Source organism: Pseudophryne corroboree, chromosome 11 (assembly GCF_028390025.1).
Source record: "Pseudophryne corroboree isolate aPseCor3 chromosome 11, aPseCor3.hap2, whole genome shotgun sequence".
Lineage (NCBI taxonomy): Eukaryota > Metazoa > Chordata > Amphibia > Anura > Myobatrachidae > Pseudophryne > Pseudophryne corroboree.
In genome coordinates this window covers 254,587,762-254,609,957 of record NC_086454.1, presented here as the reverse complement: position 1 = coordinate 254,609,957, position 22,196 = coordinate 254,587,762, and positions in this window count along the sequence as shown.

Here is a 22,196-nt window from a genome sequence, read left to right as displayed (position 1 = left end):
CGTCTGCCAATCAGTGTGATCTGACTGGTCACGTGTGGTAACTGGCCAATCACTGTGCCCCGTTTGTGGTCACATGCTCCATGTAGCCAATCACAGTATACTTTGGTCTCCATGGTGACGGCTGATAGCTGCATCGCGTTCCCGAACACTACTGATTACTCCTGCCCCTTCCTCTGTATAATGATAATTCGGCTGGGGTGTACATATGCTGTATTTTAGTAGAACTGTCCATCTTTTGGTATCATTAATTCTATTTATTAAGTCTAGTTTGGGACACTCAGAATAGATTCGTTTCACATGATGTATATATGCTTTTGCTTAAGGTACTATTACTGCTATCCATGTCCGGCGTCAGTATTACCCTGTACTCTGTATAATAAACGCATTCTCTGGATTCTTACTGCATACTGTATATACTGAATATGGATCATTCCCTATATCAGGTAAGTGAATGTGGGGGAAGTCTATCACATAATTTCATACTGGTCATTTGCTGAATACAGTATATCAAATCAGTATATTGAATAAAGAGTCATCAAGTTAATTGGATGTCCTGTTATATGTATTCATCACATATGTCCCATTAATTTTAGAGAATAGAGGCTATTACCTTCTACTTTATATTTTTGGTTATATACATAGGAACCACGTTAATATTATTTATGATGAGGAGATATATAGTTTTAGAGTGCTTCTAAGTGAGATTTTTATAATATGCATTTATTATTAATTATGAATATTCAGTCCAAGAGAATCAGATCAGTGTCTCAATTGTAGTGTCATATAATCTGCAAATATTATAATTAGATTCTGCAAACCTTATAAGTAAAGGTGAAATTATTATGGTGTCAAAAAAAGCTTGGAGTGAAAAGAATAAAGGTGATGGGGATACGGAGGGGTGTGAAGTGAATTAGGACCCCCTAATGGTAGATTCTGAAAGAAAGAGGAGGGGGAGAAAGCAAACAACAAATAGTGTAAGTGTGAGTGAACGTAACTATAACAAAAGGTGTAAGTGCATACGTGTTAGGGACTAATAAGGAAGAGAGGTGGCGGAAAAAGCATTTTTAATAATTCAATCTACACTTTGGGTATCCACTGGGGGTGAAGATGTATTTATTATTTATTATGTTGTGATAAATATTTCTTTGTCTGGCTTTGGACCTACTAAAAGTAGTCATACATGGAGCCAGACATTATAGTGTTGAGATACGTCAAAAGATGAAATTTGGTGTATTATGTATCCAAGATGTGGGGATCATGTTGCTATTTCACTCTTTCAAGTGATCATGATATCCTATTAGAGCTTAACAAGGTAACGTGGATGATCAGAATCAAATATTAGGATAATAATGATGGAAATAGAAGCATACTCACTCATAAATGCCTATCACTGGTGTGGTATATACCAGAAATTGAGAATCATATGCAGTAAATATTTCCAGGGGCAGAGGGTGATACTAATAACAGATAATGAATTGGCTTTAGCATCAATATATGTGTCCTGGTTGGATGCTGTAGACTTGTTATAGAGATAGATCTACTGTAAGGCAGATTAACTACTGTCGGAGAAGTTCTTCAAGCTATAAAGGGTATATAGCTGTTGGATTCATTGAGTCCATTAGGATATAGACTATCCAGCAGGAAAATCATTTTGGTCTCAAAGCGGAGTAATTCTTGATCCAAGTCTCCACCGCGTATCCCCAGCTGTATATGTCTCAGACCAAAGGCTTTGAGACCATTTGGGTCACTATTGTGGTAACTGAGGAAGTGTCTCGCTACGGGTTGTAGGGTTCTAAAGTTGGAGGTATCTCTTTTGGCGTTACGTATACTTCCAATGTGCTCTAAAATCCTGACCTTTAGAGGTCTAATGGTCTTCCCTATGTACTTTTTGTGACATGGGCATTCTAACTGATAGACGGTTCCTACAGTTGTGCACGTGATCTTTGGGGAGATTGGCCATTTTTTGCCAAATTTGTCGAAAAAGTAATCTGTGGGAACCATATGCACACAGGCTTTGCAGTTACCGCAGGGCATCGAACCCATTGATTTAGATTTTTTATCTGTGACTTTGGTCAGATGACTATGGACAAGTCGGTCTTTTATATTCCTGGACCTTCTCCAACTCGCTTGAGGTTTTATAGGTAAAGCTAGAGATAAATCTCTGTCTGTCTGGAGTATGGGCCAGTGCTTTTGCAAGCTATTCATGATCCCTTTCCACTGAGCGTTAAAGGTGCCCACAAATCTTATGGGTTCTTCTCGGTGGATTTTTTGTTTGGGTTTAAGTAGGGTGTCTCGTTCATACGTACTCACTTCTCTGATCGTTCGTTTTAGGAGTCTCTTACTATAACCTCTTGTTTGGAGACGTTCACTGAGTTCATTCTGTCTGACATGGAAAGCTTCATCACTGGAGCAGTTCCTTTTTGTCCTCAGTAGTTCTCCCTTGGGTATTGCTCGAATAGTAGCTGGAAGGTGGGAGCTCTCTGAGTGTAGGATACTGTTTGTCGCTGTCGGTTTCCTATACAGGTCAGTTGAGATATTTCCCTCATCATTGATATGTATAGAAATATCAAGGAAATGAATGGAAGTCTGACTAGCCTCTAGGGTTAGTTTGAGGTTGAGATCATTGACATTCAAGATTTCAATGAATTCTTTCAATGTTCTCAGTGGTCCTTCCCACAGTATCAATATATCGTCGATATATCTAAGGTATATCAGTATATTGTCTGTATATTTTTCAAAAACTTCCTGGAATACTACCTCCCTTTCCCACCACCCCAGGTAGAGGTTGGCATACGTAGGGGCACAGGCTGTCCCCATAGCGGTGCCCCTCACCTGGAGGTAGTGGTACTCGTTACAGGTGAAGTAGTTCTTGAGGAGAATAAACTCCAATAATTCAATGATGAAATCACTTAATTCATTGTGGGTCTCCATACTCAAAAAATATCTGGTAGCTGCGATCCCCTTATCATGAATAATGCTGGTGTAGAGACTTTCTACATCGCATGTGGCAAGCCACACTCCCGGATTGACACTAAGATTGTTTAATCGATTTAGAACGTCCATTGTGTCACGGATATAAGAAGGTAGTGCGATAACATGTTTGCGGAGATGATAATCTGCGAAGGTACTCGCTTTTTCGGTTAGGCTACCAACTCCTGATAGGATGGGTCTGCCGGGTGGTTTCCTTTCATCTTTGTGTACCTTAGGTAATAGGTACATGGTGGGAGTCTTGGGTTTAGTCACTGTCAGAAACTCCAAGTCCTTTTTATTAATGACTCCATTGTCAAAAGCACTCTGAATCATGCTGTTGTATTGACCCAGAAATTTGATTGTAGGGTTAAAACTGAGTCGTTTGTAACAATTAACATCGTTCAGTTGTCTATTCAGCTCATCTAAGTACATGTTCCTAGGCCACAAGACTACATTCCCCCCCTTGTCAGAGGGTTTGATTATAGTATCTTGCCATTTAGATATTTCGTCTAGGGCAGATCGTTCCAAAGGACTTAGGTTATCGTCATGACATTTATGATGACTGAATAATACATCTAAGTCCTTGGAGACTAATTTCTGGAACACTTCTACTTGGGGACAAAGACTAGTATCTGGAAAGAATTTGGACTTTGATCTTATTAATGATTTATTTCTGACAGCATCTTGAGATGTAACCACCGCAGCTGATTCGTTAGACAGATCCTCCAGGATTTGTAAGGCCATTAGTTCATCTGTATCGATAAAGTTTCTCCCAGATATCTCTTTTTGAAGTTCTTGATTAATGAAGAACTTTTTGAGAAGGATCTTTCTAATAAATAGCTGCAGATCTTTTTCACATTCAAACCTATCCATAGTCTGTGTCGGTGAGAAGGATAGACCTTTACTTAAAACAGAGATCTGCTCAGTTGTCAAAATTTTTTCTGTCAAATTGATGATTCTAAGGTCATCCACTTTCTCCCTTCCAGATAGTTTGGGGTGAATTACTTGTATCTCCTCCTCTCTCTGGGTTCTTCTCTCCAATCCAAAGAATCTCTTTTTCTTCTCCCTCCCCGAGCCCCGCCTGATCTTTCTCCTTCTGTATCTGTATGTAGTCGTGAATGTTTCTGACCTCTTCCTAAAAAATCACGTCTAAAGGGCCTGCCACCATTGCTACCTGTGGGGTTCTCCCCTTCTGAGGATTCCGCCTCTGATGTTGAATAATTTGCTGAATATGTCGGTCTATTTCTCTGTATTGGAGTATTCCATTTGTAAACCCTATTTGAGGCATAGTCTATCTTGTCGCGTTGGAATTTGCGGCGTTTCCTTTCTATAATTTCTTTCTCATGTTCCTCGATATCCTTCTTAAACCTGTGATACTTTTGTTGAAAAGCTTCCAGTGGTTCAAAGTTCTTAAGTCTCTCACTCAGTAATGTTATTTCACTATTTAGTTGAGTGAGTATAAGTTCGTCATGTCTCATTAAGATTTTAATCAATTCTTTAGAGCAGTTGGTGAGAACACCCTCCCATTCCCTTTTCAAACCCTCCGTCGCTAATTCAAAAGCTGGAAATAATTTGGGCCTAAGGCCACGTGGAATCAGATTGTGTTTGAGATAATTTTCAAAAGTGCTCCTATTCCACCTTGTTTTATTCTGTTTCATCAGGGCTACTTTTAAGCTATATAAATCATCTGACCAATTTGGGTCATTAGTGAGCTGAGAGTCAGAGTTCATATTAAATACGGAGTCCATATCTTTCTTGAGTTTATCTCTTCTATTTTCCAAATCTTTTGTTAGGCTGAACGTTGACATTTTAATTCGGGAGAGGTACTGGTTCTTGATAAAGAGAAATTTTTTATATATATTTTTGAGTAATTATTCCAAACATTGGAGGGTGCTAGATACTATGGTAGGAGACTGGTAATTTACCAGCAAGATGCAACAAAGTGGGATTGTATCTGCACACACACAATTGTATTATATCAAATTTGGAACTGTATACAGCTCCAAAATAACCCCTATTATATTCAAGTAATCACAATTGTTTGTGGGGGTGCTATCGACTACAGCTAAGGTTAGTCAGCAGAAGAAAAAGAGAAAAGGACTGTATTTGTCGATGCACAAGGAGAAGGGTGACCTGATTGTCACAACTTTCTGAAAAATTGCTAAGATTTAACTTTTATTCGTGTCAAATTAAAATAGTGTGACAATAACTAACACACAAACTACGAGTATGGACGAAACATAGAGGTTAAAATCAAGACATATACAACATATACCACAAGTGCAATGAAATAATAAATGTGATTAAAGATTAAAATATGTATCCGCGTGTCTGTTATTCTATCCAGTTATGTGATATTGCTCACAATTTTTACTCAGTCTGATGATCGTTGTCAGCAATTGGTCTTCATATATTCATATGACTATTTATCAGTATTTATAATGTCTGGAGTGTCCCACTCCTATGTTTATAATTGTAGCTGACACTATGATTCCAATGGTGTCTATAATATTCACACTGTGTATATCTTATATTCTAGGCTTGATGGTCTATCTTATTCCCCACTTCCAATAAAGTGCTTTTAATCACACTTAAGTGGGTCACACTCAGTCTGTATACTTTTATATACTGATATGCAGCTTTGTCAGGATGGACTATTATTTATGTATATATCATTTATTCAATATTAAATGCATCTTTCCTGAGCCTTCTCAAGGGCATTCATTAAGAATACAGGTTGACTTCTTCTGCTTAAGAGTTGACACAATCAATATATTAGTTGGTACTTGTGTGTAGATTATTATTATTATAGGCAGTACAAATAGGTTACAATGTACCAATATCTCTATGTAGTTATGTTACGTGCACTCTTAATTTAAGTAAGACTCTCTGTAGTCATGTAGGATAATTATATCAGGAGACATGCCATTCCTATAGTGAGAGTGAATATTTACCTAACACTTCAATATCGATATTATGAATGTGCAGCAGTATACCGTGCTACAATATCCCTCTTAAAGGTGACACCTCCTATATTAACAGATTTGGATAGGGCTAATTGTGTCAGTTATAGAGGGCCAGCTGGTTATTGATAGTAAGTTATATAATGGTGGTTTATATTCCCACCACACAAGATGTATCAATGTTGAATTAGATAGGTTAATTGTTAAATAAACAGTGCTGGCTCTGAGGTATTTGTTATAGTATCAATATACCTACTACATAAATTGATATTGCTGCACTTTATTCATTGGCATTGATTAAATTGTATCGTATGTGTTTCCACATGCCTTTTAAATTATAGATGACCAAACAGTTATAATTGGAACCTTGCTGGCTTAATTATTCCTTCTAAAGACAAAAATATGCTGTATTGTATGTGCTGATAATTCTCAAACAGCACAGATTTGGGGGATGTTTCTTATAATGTTTCTGTATCTGCTGCACAGATTGAAACTGTAGTGTTTATTCTATTGGCATTGGTTAGATTGTATCATGCATATCTCCTCCTGACTAACAGTTTCTATATCTGCTACACAGATTGAAACTGTAACGTTTGTACTATTGGCATTGGTTAAATTGTATCATGCATGTCTCCTCCTGACTCACAGGTGGCTTAAAGAGTCAGCTGTGAAACATTGTTGCCTTTCTATCTGTATAAGCCACAACACTGTCAATTACTGCTTTCTCACTGACATCGATAGACTGACTGTGTCTGCTAGCTTAGCACCATTTATCCATCTGCCTGCTATTCAATGCTGTGGATACCATTGGAATCTAACTAATCACATAATCAGAACTGGTTATACATTGAATTGATTTATGAGTAAGGACATAAACTGACACGCGGACACACGCTGCCCACACGCGTGTTCCGCCGTTACTCTGACAGCTTCGTCAGGGCTGAACCAGAATGCCTCTCCTGGCATGATATTTGAGCTATTGCCGTCTGCCAATCAGTGTGATCTGACTGGTCACGTGTGGTAACTGGCCAATCACTGTGCCCCGTTTGTGGTCACATGCTCCATGTAGCCAATCACAGTATACTTTGGTCTCCATGGTGACGGCTGATAGCTGCATCGCGTTCCCGAACACTACTGATTACTCCTGCCCCTTCCTCTGTATAATGATAATTCGGCTGGGGTGTACATATGCTGTATTTTAGTAGAACTGTCCATCTTTTGGTATCATTAATTCTATTTATTAAGTCTAGTTTGGGACACTCAGAATAGATTCGTTTCACATGATGTATATATGCTTTTGCTTAAGGTACTATTACTGCTATCCATGTCCGGCGTCAGTATTACCCTGTACTCTGTATAATAAACGCATTCTCTGGATTCTTACTGCATACTGTATATACTGAATATGGATCATTCCCTATATCAGGTAAGTGAATGTGGGGGAAGTCTATCACATAATTTCATACTGGTCATTTGCTGAATACAGTATATCAAATCAGTATATTGAATAAAGAGTCATCAAGTTAATTGGATGTCCTGTTATATGTATTCATCACATATGTCCCATTAATTTTAGAGAATAGAGGCTATTACCTTCTACTTTATATTTTTGGTTATATACATAGGAACCACGTTAATATTATTTATGATGAGGAGATATATAGTTTTAGAGTGCTTCTAAGTGAGATTTTTATAATATGCATTTATTATTAATTATGAATATTCAGTCCAAGAGAATCAGATCAGTGTCTCAATTGTAGTGTCATATAATCTGCAAATATTATAATTAGATTCTGCAAACCTTATAAGTAAAGGTGAAATTATTATGGTGTCAAAAAAAGCTTGGAGTGAAAAGAATAAAGGTGATGGGGATACGGAGGGGTGTGAAGTGAATTAGGACCCCCTAATGGTAGATTCTGAAAGAAAGAGGAGGGGGAGAAAGCAAACAACAAATAGTGTAAGTGTGAGTGAACGTAACTATAACAAAAGGTGTAAGTGCATACGTGTTAGGGACTAATAAGGAAGAGAGGTGGCGGAAAAAGCATTTTTAATAATTCAATCTACACTTTGGGTATCCACTGGGGGTGAAGATGTATTTATTATTTATTATGTTGTGATAAATATTTCTTTGTCTGGCTTTGGACCTACTAAAAGTAGTCATACATGGAGCCAGACATTATAGTGTTGAGATACGTCAAAAGATGAAATTTGGTGTATTATGTATCCAAGATGTGGGGATCATGTTGCTATTTCACTCTTTCAAGTGATCATGATATCCTATTAGAGCTTAACAAGGTAACGTGGATGATCAGAATCAAATATTAGGATAATAATGAGGGAAATAGAAGCATACTCACTCATAAATGCCTATCACTGGTGTGGTATATACCAGAAATTGAGAATCATATGCAGTAAATATTTCCAGGGGCAGAGGGTGATACTAATAACAGATAATGAATTGGCTTTAGCATCAATATATGTGTCCTGGTTGGATGCTGTAGACTTGTTATAGAGATAGATCTACTGTAAGGCAGATTAACTACTGTCGGAGAAGTTCTTCAAGCTATAAAGGGTATATAGCTGTTGGATTCATTGAGTCCATTAGGATATAGACTATCCAGCAGGAAAATCATTTTGGTCTCAAAGCGGAGTAATTCTTGATCCAAGTCTCCACCGCGTATCCCCAGCTGTATATGTCTCAGACCAAAGGCTTTGAGACCATTTGGGTCACTATTGTGGTAACTGAGGAAGTGTCTCGCTACGGGTTGTAGGGTTCTAAAGTTGGAGGTATCTCTTTTGGCGTTACGTATACTTCCAATGTGCTCTAAAATCCTGACCTTTAGAGGTCTAATGGTCTTCCCTATGTACTTTTTGTGACATGGGCATTCTAACTGATAGACGGTTCCTACAGTTGTGCACGTGATCTTTGGGGAGATTGGCCATTTTTTGCCAAATTTGTCGAAAAAGTAATCTGTGGGAACCATATGCACACAGGCTTTGCAGTTACCGCAGGGCATCGAACCCATTGATTTAGATTTTTTATCTGTGACTTTGGTCAGATGACTATGGACAAGTCGGTCTTTTATATTCCTGGACCTTCTCCAACTCGCTTGAGGTTTTATAGGTAAAGCTAGAGATAAATCTCTGTCTGTCTGGAGTATGGGCCAGTGCTTTTGCAATAAATGATATATACATAAATAATAGTCCATCCTGACAAAGCTGCATATCAGTATATAAAAGTATACAGACTGAGTGTGACCCACTTAAGTGTGATTAAAAGCACTTTATTGGAAGTGGGGAATAAGATAGACCATCAAGCCTAGAATATAAGATATACACAGTGTGAATATTATAGACACCATTGGAATCATAGTGTCAGCTACAATTATAAACATAGGAGTGGGACACTCCAGACATTATAAATACTGATAAATAGTCATATGAATATATGAAGACCAATTGCTGACAACGATCATCAGACTGAGTAAAAATTGTGAGCAATATCACATAACTGGATAGAATAACAGACACGCGGATACATATTTTAATCTTTAATCACATTTATTATTTCATTGCACTTGTGGTATATGTTGTATATGTCTTGATTTTAACCTCTATGTTTCGTCCATACTCGTAGTTTGTGTGTTAGTTATTGTCACACTATTTTAATTTGACACGAATAAAAGTTAAATCTTAGCAATTTTTCAGAAAGTTGTGACAATCAGGTCACCCTTCTCCTTGTGCATCGACAAATACAGTCCTTTTCTCTTTTTCTTCTGCTGACTAACCTTAGCTGTAGTCGATAGCACCCCCACAAACAATTGTGATTACTTGAATATAATAGGGGTTATTTTGGAGCTGTATACAGTTCCAAATTTGATATAATACAATTGTGTGTGTGCAGATACAATCCCACTTTGTTGCATCTTGCTGGTAAATTACCAGTCTCCTACCATAGTATCTAGCACCCTCCAATGTTTGGAATAATTACTCAAAAATATATATAAAAAATTTCTCTTTATCAAGAACCAGTACCTCTCCCGAATTAAAATGTCAACGTTCAGCCTAACAAAAGATTTGGAAAATAGAAGAGATAAACTCAAGAAAGATATGGACTCCATATTTAATATGAACTCTGACTCTCAGCTCACTAATGACCCAAATTGGTCAGATGATTTATATAGCTTAAAAGTAGCCCTGATGAAACAGAATAAAACAAGCTGGAATAGGAGCACTTTTGAAAATTATCTCAAACACAATCTGATTCCACGTGGCCTTAGGCCCAAATTATTTCCAGCTTTTGAATTAGCGACGGAGGGTTTGAAAAGGGAATGGGAGGGTGTTCTCACCAACTGCTCTAAAGAATTGATTAAAATCTTAATGAGACATGACGAACTTATACTCACTCAACTAAATAGTGAAATAACATTACTGAGTGAGAGACTTAAGAACTTTGAACCACTGGAAGCTTTTCAACAAAAGTATCACAGGTTTAAGAAGGATATCGAGGAACATGAGAAAGAAATTATAGAAAGGAAACGCCGCAAATTCCAACGCGACAAGATAGACTATGCCTCAAATAGGGTTTACAAATGGAATACTCCAATACAGAGAAATAGACCGACATATTCAGCAAATTATTCAACATCAGAGGCGGAATCCTCAGAAGGGGAGAACCCCACAGGTAGCAATGGTGGCAGGCCCTTTAGACGTGATTTTTTAGGAAGAGGTCAGAAACATTCACGACTACATACAGATACAGAAGGAGAAAGATCAGGCGGGGCTCGGGGAGGGAGAAGAAAAAGAGATTCTTTGGATTGGAGAGAAGAACCCAGAGAGAGGAGGAGATACAAGTAATTCACCCCAAACTATCTGGAAGGGAGAAAGTGGATGACCTTAGAATCATCAATTTGACAGAAAAAATTTTGACAACTGAGCAGATCTCTGTTTTAAGTAAAGGTCTATCCTTCTCACCGACACAGACTATGGATAGGTTTGAATGTGAAAAAGATCTGCAGCTATTTATTAGAAAGATCCTTCTCAAAAAGTTCTTCATTAATCAAGAACTTCAAAAAGAGATATCTGGGAGAAACTTTATCGATACAGACGAACTAATGGCCTTACAAATCCTGGAGGATCTGTCTAACGAATCAGCTGCGGTGGTTACATCTCAAGATGCTGTCAGAAATAAATCATTAATAAGATCAAAGTCCAAATTCTTTCCAGATACTAGTCTTTGTCCCCAAGTAGAAGTGTTCCAGAAATTAGTCTCCAAGGACTTAGATGTATTATTCAGTCATCATAAATGTCATGACGATAACCTAAGTCCTTTGGAACGATCTGCCCTAGACGAAATATCTAAATGGCAAGATACTATAATCAAACCCTCTGACAAGGGGGGGAATGTAGTCTTGTGGCCTAGGAACATGTACTTAGATGAGCTGAATAGACAACTGAACGATGTTAATTGTTACAAACGACTCAGTTTTAACCCTACAATCAAATTTCTGGGTCAATACAACAGCATGATTCAGAGTGCTTTTGACAATGGAGTCATTAATAAAAAGGACTTGGAGTTTCTGACAGTGACTAAACCCAAGACTCCCACCATGTACCTATTACCTAAGGTACACAAAGATGAAAGGAAACCACCCGGCAGACCCATCCTATCAGGAGTTGGTAGCCTAACCGAAAAAGCGAGTACCTTCGCAGATTATCATCTCCGCAAACATGTTATCGCACTACCTTCTTATATCCGTGACACAATGGACGTTCTAAATCGATTAAACAATCTTAGTGTCAATCCGGGAGTGTGGCTTGCCACATGCGATGTAGAAAGTCTCTACACCAGCATTATTCATGATAAGGGGATCGCAGCTACCAGATATTTTTTGAGTATGGAGACCCACAATGAATTAAGTGATTTCATCATTGAATTATTGGAGTTTATTCTCCTCAAGAACTACTTCACCTGTAACGAGTACCACTACCTCCAGGTGAGGGGCACCGCTATGGGGACAGCCTGTGCCCCTACGTATGCCAACCTCTACCTGGGGTGGTGGGAAAGGGAGGTAGTATTCCAGGAAGTTTTTGAAAAATATACAGACAATATACTGATATACCTTAGATATATCGACGATATATTGATACTGTGGGAAGGACCACTGAGAACATTGAAAGAATTCATTGAAATCTTGAATGTCAATGATCTCAACCTCAAACTAACCCTAGAGGCTAGTCAGACTTCCATTCATTTCCTTGATATTTCTATACATATCAATGATGAGGGAAATATCTCAACTGACCTGTATAGGAAACCGACAGCGACAAACAGTATCCTACACTCAGAGAGCTCCCACCTTCCAGCTACTATTCGAGCAATACCCAAGGGAGAACTACTGAGGACAAAAAGGAACTGCTCCAGTGATGAAGCTTTCCATGTCAGACAGAATGAACTCAGTGAACGTCTCCAAACAAGAGGTTATAGTAAGAGACTCCTAAAACGAACGATCAGAGAAGTGAGTACGTATGAACGAGACACCCTACTTAAACCCAAACAAAAAATCCACCGAGAAGAACCCATAAGATTTGTGGGCACCTTTAACGCTCAGTGGAAAGGGATCATGAATAGCTTGCAAAAGCACTGGCCCATACTCCAGACAGACAGAGATTTATCTCTAGCTTTACCTATAAAACCTCAAGCGAGTTGGAGAAGGTCCAGGAATATAAAAGACCGACTTGTCCATAGTCATCTGACCAAAGTCACAGATAAAAAATCTAAATCAATGGGTTCGATGCCCTGCGGTAACTGCAAAGCCTGTGTGCATATGGTTCCCACAGATTACTTTTTCGACAAATTTGGCAAAAAATGGCCAATCTCCCCAAAGATCACGTGCACAACTGTAGGAACCGTCTATCAGTTAGAATGCCCATGTCACAAAAAGTACATAGGGAAGACCATTAGACCTCTAAAGGTCAGGATTTTAGAGCACATTGGAAGTATACGTAACGCCAAAAGAGATACCTCCAACTTTAGAACCCTACAACCCGTAGCGAGACACTTCCTCAGTTACCACAATAGTGACCCAAATGGTCTCAAAGCCTTTGGTCTGAGACATATACAGCTGGGGATACGCGGTGGAGACTTGGATCAAGAATTACTCCGCTTTGAGACCAAAATGATTTTCCTGCTGGATAGTCTATATCCTAATGGACTCAATGAATCCAACAGCTATATACCCTTTATAGCTTGAAGAACTTCTCCGACAGTAGTTAATCTGCCTTACAGTAGATCTATCTCTATAACAAGTCTACAGCATCCAACCAGGACACATATATTGATGCTAAAGCCAATTCATTATCTGTTATTAGTATCACCCTCTGCCCCTGGAAATATTTACTGCATATGATTCTCAATTTCTGGTATATACCACACCAGTGATAGGCATTTATGAGTGAGTATGCTTCTATTTCCCTCATTATTATCCTAATATTTGATTCTGATCATCCACGTTACCTTGTTAAGCTCTAATAGGATATCATGATCACTTGAAAGAGTGAAATAGCAACATGATCCCCACATCTTGGATACATAATACACCAAATTTCATCTTTTGACGTATCTCAACACTATAATGTCTGGCTCCATGTATGACTACTTTTAGTAGGTCCAAAGCCAGACAAAGAAATATTTATCACAACATAATAAATAATAAATACATCTTCACCCCCAGTGGATACCCAAAGTGTAGATTGAATTATTAAAAATGCTTTTTCCGCCACCTCTCTTCCTTATTAGTCCCTAACACGTATGCACTTACACCTTTTGTTATAGTTACGTTCACTCACACTTACACTATTTGTTGTTTGCTTTCTCCCCCTCCTCTTTCTTTCAGAATCTACCATTAGGGGGTCCTAATTCACTTCACACCCCTCCGTATCCCCATCACCTTTATTCTTTTCACTCCAAGCTTTTTTTGACACCATAATAATTTCACCTTTACTTATAAGGTTTGCAGAATCTAATTATAATATTTGCAGATTATATGACACTACAATTGAGACACTGATCTGATTCTCTTGGACTGAATATTCATAATTAATAATAAATGCATATTATAAAAATCTCACTTAGAAGCACTCTAAAACTATATATCTCCTCATCATAAATAATATTAACGTGGTTCCTATGTATATAACCAAAAATATAAAGTAGAAGGTAATAGCCTCTATTCTCTAAAATTAATGGGACATATGTGATGAATACATATAACAGGACATCCAATTAACTTGATGACTCTTTATTCAATATACTGATTTGATATACTGTATTCAGCAAATGACCAGTATGAAATTATGTGATAGACTTCCCCCACATTCACTTACCTGATATAGGGAATGATCCATATTCAGTATATACAGTATGCAGTAAGAATCCAGAGAATGCGTTTATTATACAGAGTACAGGGTAATACTGACGCCGGACATGGATAGCAGTAATAATAAGAATTTACTTACCGATAATTCTATTTCTCGGAGTCCGTAGTGGATGCTGGGGTTCCTGAAAGGACCATGGGGAATAGCGGCTCCGCAGGAGACAGGGCACAAAAGTAAAGCTTTTACAGGTCAGGTGGTGTGTACTGGCTCCTCCCCCTATGACCCTCCTCCAGACTCCAGTTAGGTACTGTGCCCGGACGAGCGTACACAATAAGGGAGGATTTTGAATCCCGGGTAAGACTCATACCAGCCACACCAATCACACCGTACAACTTGTGATCTAAACCCAGTTAACAGTATGATAACAGAGGAGCCTCTGAAAGATGGCTTCCTAAACAATAACCCGAATTAGTTAACAATAACTATGTACAAGTATTGCAGATAATCCGCACTTGGGATGGGCGCCCAGCATCCACTACGGATTCCGAGAAATAGAATTATCGGTAAGTAAATTCTTATTTTCTCTATCGTCCTAAGTGGATGCTGGGGTTCCTGAAAGGACCATGGGGATTATACCAAAGCTCCCAAACGGGCGGGAGAGTGCGGATGACTCTGCAGCACCGAATGAGAGAACTCCAGGTCCTCCTTTGCCAGGGTATCAAATTTGTAAAAATTTACAAACGTGTTCTCCCCTGACCACGTAGCTGCTCGGCAGAGTTGTAATGCCGAGACCCCTCGGGCAGCCGCCCAAGATGAGCCCACCTTCCTTGCGGAATGGGCCTTAACAGATTTAGGCTGTGGCAGGCCTGCCACAGAATGTACAAGTTGAATTTTGTTACAAAACCAACGAGCAATCGACTGCTTAGAAGCAGGTGCACCCAACTTGTTGGGTGCATACAGTATAAACAGCGAGTCAGATTTTCTGACTCCAGCCGTCCTTTAAATGTATATTTTTAAGGCTCTGACAACGTCCAACAACTTGGAGTCCTTCAAGTCGTCTGTAGCCGCAGGCACTACAATAGGCTGGTTCAGGTGAAACGCTGATACCACCTTAGGGAGAAAATGCGGACGCGTCCGCAGCTCTGCCCTATGTCGAATGGAAAATTAAATAAGGGCTTTTATAAGACAAAGCCGCCAGTTCAGATACTCTCCCGGCCGAAGCCAGGGCCAGTAACATAGTCACTTTCCATGTGAGATATTTCAAATCCACATTCTTTAGTGGTTCAAACCAATTGGATTTGAGGAAATCTAAAACTACATTTAGATCCCACGGTGCCACCTTAGGCACCACAGGAGGCTGTATATGCAGTACTCCTTTGATAAAAATCTGGACCTCAGGGACTGAGGCCAATTCTTTGTGGAAGAATATTGATAGGGCCGAAATTTGAACCTTAATAGATCCCAATTTGAGACCCATAGACAATCCTGATTGCAGGAAATGTAGGAAAACGACCCAGTTGAAATTCCTCCATCGGAGCACTCCGCTGCTCGCACCACGCAACATATTTTCGCCAAATACGGCGATAATGCTTCGCGGTGACTTCCTTCCTTGCCTTTATCAAGGTAGGAATGACTTCTTCTGGAATGCCTTTTCCTTTTAGGATCTGGCATTCAACGCCATGCCGTCAAACGCAGCCGCGGTAAGTCTTGAAAAAGACAAGGACCCTGCTGAAGCAGGTCCCTTCTCAGAAGTAGAGGCCACGGATCGTCCGTGACCATCTCTTGAAGTTCCGGGTACCAAGTCCTTCTTGGCCAATCCGGAGCCACTAGTCTTACTCCTCTTTGCCGTATAATCCTCAATACCTTTGGTATGAGAGGCAGAGGAGGAAACACATATACCGACTGGTACACCCAAGGTGTTACCAGCGCGTCCACAGCTATTGCCTGCGGATCTCTTGACCTGGCGCAATACCTGTCCAGTGTTTTGTTGAGGCGAGACGCCATCATGTCCACCATTGGTTTTACCCAACGGTTTAATAGCATGTGGAAAACTTCTGGATGAAGTCCCCACTCTCCCGGGTGAAGGTCGTGTCTGCTGAGGAAGTCTGCTTCCCAGTTGTCCACGCCCGGGATGAATACTGCTGACAGTGCTATCACGTGATTCTCCGCCCAGCGAAGGATCCTGGCAGCTTCTGCCATTGCCCTCCTGCTTCTTGTGCCGCCCTGTCTGTTTACATGGGCGACTGCCGTGATGTTGTCCGACTGGATCAACACCGGTCTTCCTTGAAGCAGAGGTTCCGCCTGGCTTAGAGCATTGTAGATTGCTCTTAGTTCCAGAATGCTTATGTGAAGAGACTTTTTCAGGCTCGACCACACTCCCTGGAAATTTCTTCCCTGTGTGACTGCTCCCCAGCCTCTCAGGCTGGCATCCGTGGTCACCAGGATCCAATCCTGTATGCCGAATCTGCGGCCCTCCAATAGATGAGCCTCCTGCAACCACCACAGAAGGGATACCCTTGTCCTCGGCGACAGGGTTATCCGCAGGTGCATCTGAAGATGCGACCCTGACCATTTGTCCAACAGATCCCTTTGCATGGAATCTGCCGAAAGGGATTGCTTCGTAAGAAGCTACCATTTTTTTTTCCAGGACTCTTGTGCATTGATGTACAGACACCTTTCCTGGTTTTAGGAGGTTCCTGACCAGGTCAGATAACTCCTTGGCTTTTTCTTCGGGAAGAAAAACCTTTTTCTGAACTGTGTCCAGAATCATCCCCAGGAACAGCAGACGAGTTGTCGGCATTAATTGGGATTTTGGAATATTCAGAATCCATCCGTGCTGCTTTAGCACCTCTTGAGATAGTGCTAAACCCATCTCTAGCTGTTCTCTGGACCTTGCCCTTATTAGGAGATCGTCCAAGTATGGGATAATTAATACGCCTTTTCTTCGAAGAAGAAATATTATCTCGGCCATTACCTTTGTAAAGACCCGAGGTGCCGTGGACAAACCAAACGGCAGCGTCTGAAACTGATAGTGACAGTTTTGTACAACGAACCTGAGGTACCCCTGGTGTGAGGGGTAATTGGAACGTGGAGATACGCATCCTTGATGTCCAAGGATACCATAAAGTCCCCTTCTTCCAGGTTCGCTATCACTGCTCTGAGTGACTCCATCTTGAACTTGAACTTCTTTATGTATAGGTTCAAGGACTTCAGATTTAGAATAGGCCTTACCGAGCCATCCGGCTTCGGTACCACAAATAGAGTGGAATAATACCCCTTCCCTTGTTGTAGAAGAGGTACCTTGACTATCACCTGCTGAGAATACAGCTTGTGAATGGCTTCCAAAACCGTCTCCCTTTCTGAGGGGGACGTTGGTAAAGCAGACTTCAGGAAACGGCGAGGTGGCTCTGTCTCTAATTTCAACCTGTACCCCTGAGATATTATCTGCAGGATCCAGGGATTTACCTGCGAGTGAGCCCACTGCGCGCTGTAATTTTTGAGACGACCGCCTACCGCCCCCGAGTCCGCTTGCGAAGCCCCAGCGTCATGCTGAGGCTTTTGTAGAAGCCGGGGAGGGCTTCTGTTCCTGGGAAGGAGCTGCCTGTTGCTGTCTCTTCCCTCGTCCTCTGCCTCGTGGCAGATATGAATAGCCCTTTGCTCTCTTATTTTTAAAGGAACGAAAGGGCTGCGGTTGAAAGGTCGGTGCCTTTTTCTGTTGGGGAGTGACTTGAGGTAGAAAGGTGGATTTCCCGGCCGTAGCCGTGGCCACCAAATCCGATAGACCGACCTCAAATAACTCCTCTACGCATCGCCTGTCCACTGTCGTGTCCATAAAGCTCTTCTGGCCGAAATGGACATAGCACTTACCCGTGATGCCAGTGTGCAGATATCTCTCTGTGCATCACGCATATAAAGAAATGCATCCTTTATTTGTTCTAACGACAGTAAAATATTGTCCCTGTCCAGGGTATCAATATTTTTGATCAGGGACTCTGACCAAACTACCCCAGCACTGCACATCCAGGCAGTCGCAATAGCTGGTCGTAGTATAACACCTGCATGTGTGTATATACCTTTTTGGATATTTTCCATCCTCCTATCTGATGGATCTTTAAGTGCGTCCGTCTCAGGAGAGGGTAACGCCACTTGTTTTGATAAGCGTGTTAGCGCTTTGTCCACCCTAGGAGGTGTTTCCCAGCGCTCCCTAACCTCTGGCGGGAAAGGGTATAAAGCCAATAACTTCTTTGAAATTAGCAGTTTTTTATCGGGGCACCCCACGCTTCATCACACACGTCATTTAATTCTTCTGATTCGGTAAAAACTACTGGTAGTTTTTTCACACCCCACATAATACCCTGTTTAGTGGTACCTGTAGTATCAGCTAAATGTAACATCTCCTTTATTGCCAAAATCATATAACGTGTGGCCCTACTGGAAAATACGGTTGATTCGTCACCTTCACCACCGGAATCAGTGCCTGTGTCTGGGTCTGTGTCGACCGACTGAGGCAAGGGACGTTTTACAGCCCCTGACGGTGTTTGAGGCGCCTGGACAGACACTAATTGAGTGTCCGGCCGCCTCATGTCGGCAAACGACTGCTTAAGCGAGTTGACGCTATCCCGTAATTCCACAAATAAAGGCATCCATTCTGGTGTCGACCCCCTAGGAGGTGACATCCTCATATTTGGCAATTGCTCCGCCTCCACACCAATAACGTCCTCATACATGTCGACACACACGTACCGACACACAGCAGACACACAGGGAATGCTCTATACGAAGACAGGACCCACTAGCCCCTTGGGGAGACAGAGGGAGAGTCTGCCAGCACACACCAAAAAGCGCTATATATGACAGGGATAGCCTTATGATTAAGTGCTCCCTTATAGCTGCTTTTATATTAATATATTGCCATTTATTCTGCCCCCCCTCTCTGTTATACCCTGTTTCTGTAGTGCAGTGCAGGGGAGAGACCTGGGAGCCTTCCTGACCAGCGGAGCTGTGACAGAAAATGGCGCCGTGTGCTGAGGAGATAGGCCCCGCCCCTTTTTCGGCGGGCTCGTCTCCCGCTATTTAGTACATTTAGGCAGGGGTAAATATCTCCATATAGCCTCTGGGGCTATATGTGAGGTATTTTTAGCCTTTTTAAAGGTTTTCATTTGCCTCCCAGGGCGCCCCCCCCCAGCGCCCTGCACCCTCAGTGACTGCCGTGTGAAGTGTGCTGAGAGGAAAATGGCGCACAGCTGCAGTGCTGTGCGCTACCTTAAGAAGACTGCAGGAGTCTTCAGCCGCCGATTCTGGACCTCTTCTTGCTTCAGCATCTGTGAGGGGGCCGGCGGCGTGGCTCCGGTGACCATCCAGGCTGTACCTGTGATCGTCCCTCTGGAGCTTCATGTCCAGTAGCCAAGAAGCCAATCCATCCTGCACGCAGGTGAGTTCACTTCTTCTCCCCTCTGTCCCTCGTTGCAGTGATCCTGTTGCCAGCAGGAATCACTGTAAAATAAAAAACCTAAGCTAAACTCTCTAAGCAGCTCTTTATGAGAGCCACCTAGAATTGCACCCTTCTCGGCCGGGCACAAAAATCTAACTGGAGTCTGGAGGAGGGTCATAGGGGGAGGAGCCAGTACACACCACCTGACCTGTAAAAGCTTTACTTTTGTGCCCTGTCTCCTGCGGAGCCGCTATTCCCCATGGTCCTTTCAGGAACCCCAGCATCCACTTAGGACGATAGAGAAAGTACCTTAAGCAAAAGCATATATACATCATGTGAAACGAATCTATTCTGAGTGTCCCAAACTAGACTTAATAAATAGAATTAATGATACCAAAAGATGGACAGTTCTACTAAAATACAGCATATGTACACCCCAGCCGAATTATCATTATACAGAGGAAGGGGCAGGAGTAATCAGTAGTGTTCGGGAACGCGATGCAGCTATCAGCCGTCACCATGGAGACCAAAGTATACTGTGATTGGCTACATGGAGCATGTGACCACAAACGGGGCACAGTGATTGGCCAGTTACCACACGTGACCAGTCAGATCACACTGATTGGCAGACGGCAATAGCTCAAATATCATGCCAGGAGAGGCATTCTGGTTCAGCCCTGACGAAGCTGTCAGAGTAACGGCGGAACACGCGTGTGGGCAGCGTGTGTCCGCGTGTCAGTTTATGTCCTTACTCATAAATCAATTCAATGTATAACCAGTTCTGATTATGTGATTAGTTAGATTCCAATGGTATCCACAGCATTGAATAGCAGGCAGATGGATAAATGGTGCTAAGCTAGCAGACACAGTCAGTCTATCGATGTCAGTGAGAAAGCAGTAATTGACAGTGTTGTGGCTTATACAGATAGAAAGGCAACAATGTTTCACAGCTGACTCTTTAAGCCACCTGTGAGTCAGGAGGAGACATGCATGATACAATTTAACCAATGCCAATAGTACAAACGTTACAGTTTCAATCTGTGTAGCAGATATAGAAACTGTTAGTCAGGAGGAGATATGCATGATACAATCTAACCAATGCCAATAGAATAAACACTACAGTTTCAATCTGTGCAGCAGATACAGAAACATTATAAGAAACATCCCCCAAATCTGTGCTGTTTGAGAATTATCAGCACATACAATACAGCATATTTTTGTCTTTAGAAGGAATAATTAAGCCAGCAAGGTTCCAATTATAACTGTTTGGTCATCTATAATTTAAAAGGCATGTGGAAACACATACGATACAATTTAATCAATGCCAATGAATAAAGTGCAGCAATATCAATTTATGTAGTAGGTATATTGATACTATAACAAATACCTCAGAGCCAGCACTGTTTATTTAACAATTAACCTATCTAATTCAACATTGATACATCTTGTGTGGTGGGAATATAAACCACCATTATATAACTTACTATCAATAACCAGCTGGCCCTCTATAACTGACACAATTAGCCCTATCCAAATCTGTTAATATAGGAGGTGTCACCTTTAAGAGGGATATTGTAGCACGGTATACTGCTGCACATTCATAATATCGATATTGAAGTGTGAGGTAAATATTCACTCTCACTATAGGAATGGCATGTCTCCTGATATAATTATCCTACATGACTACAGAGAGTCTTACTTAAATTAAGAGTGCACGTAACATAACTACATAGAGATATTGGTACATTGTAACCTATTTGTACTGCCTATAATAATAATAATCTACACACAAGTACCAACTAATATATTGATTGTGTCAACTCTTAAGCAGAAGAAGTCAACCTGTATTCTTAATGAATGCCCTTGAGAAGGCTCAGGAAAGATGCATTTAATATTGAATAAATGATATATACATAAATAATAGTCCATCCTGACAAAGCTGCATATCAGTATATAAAAGTATACAGACTGAGTGTGACCCACTTAAGTGTGATTAAAAGCACTTTATTGGAAGTGGGGAATAAGATAGACCATCAAGCCTAGAATATAAGATATACACAGTGTGAATATTATAGACACCATTGGAATCATAGTGTCAGCTACAATTATAAACATAGGAGTGGGACACTCCAGACATTATAAATACTGATAAATAGTCATATGAATATATGAAGACCAATTGCTGACAACGATCATCAGACTGAGTAAAAATTGTGAGCAATATCACATAACTGGATAGAATAACAGACACGCGGATACATATTTTAATCTTTAATCACATTTATTATTTCATTGCACTTGTGGTATATGTTGTATATGTCTTGATTTTAACCTCTATGTTTCGTCCATACTCGTAGTTTGTGTGTTAGTTATTGTCACACTATTTTAATTTGACACGAATAAAAGTTAAATCTTAGCAATTTTTCAGAAAGTTGTGACAATCAGGTCACCCTTCT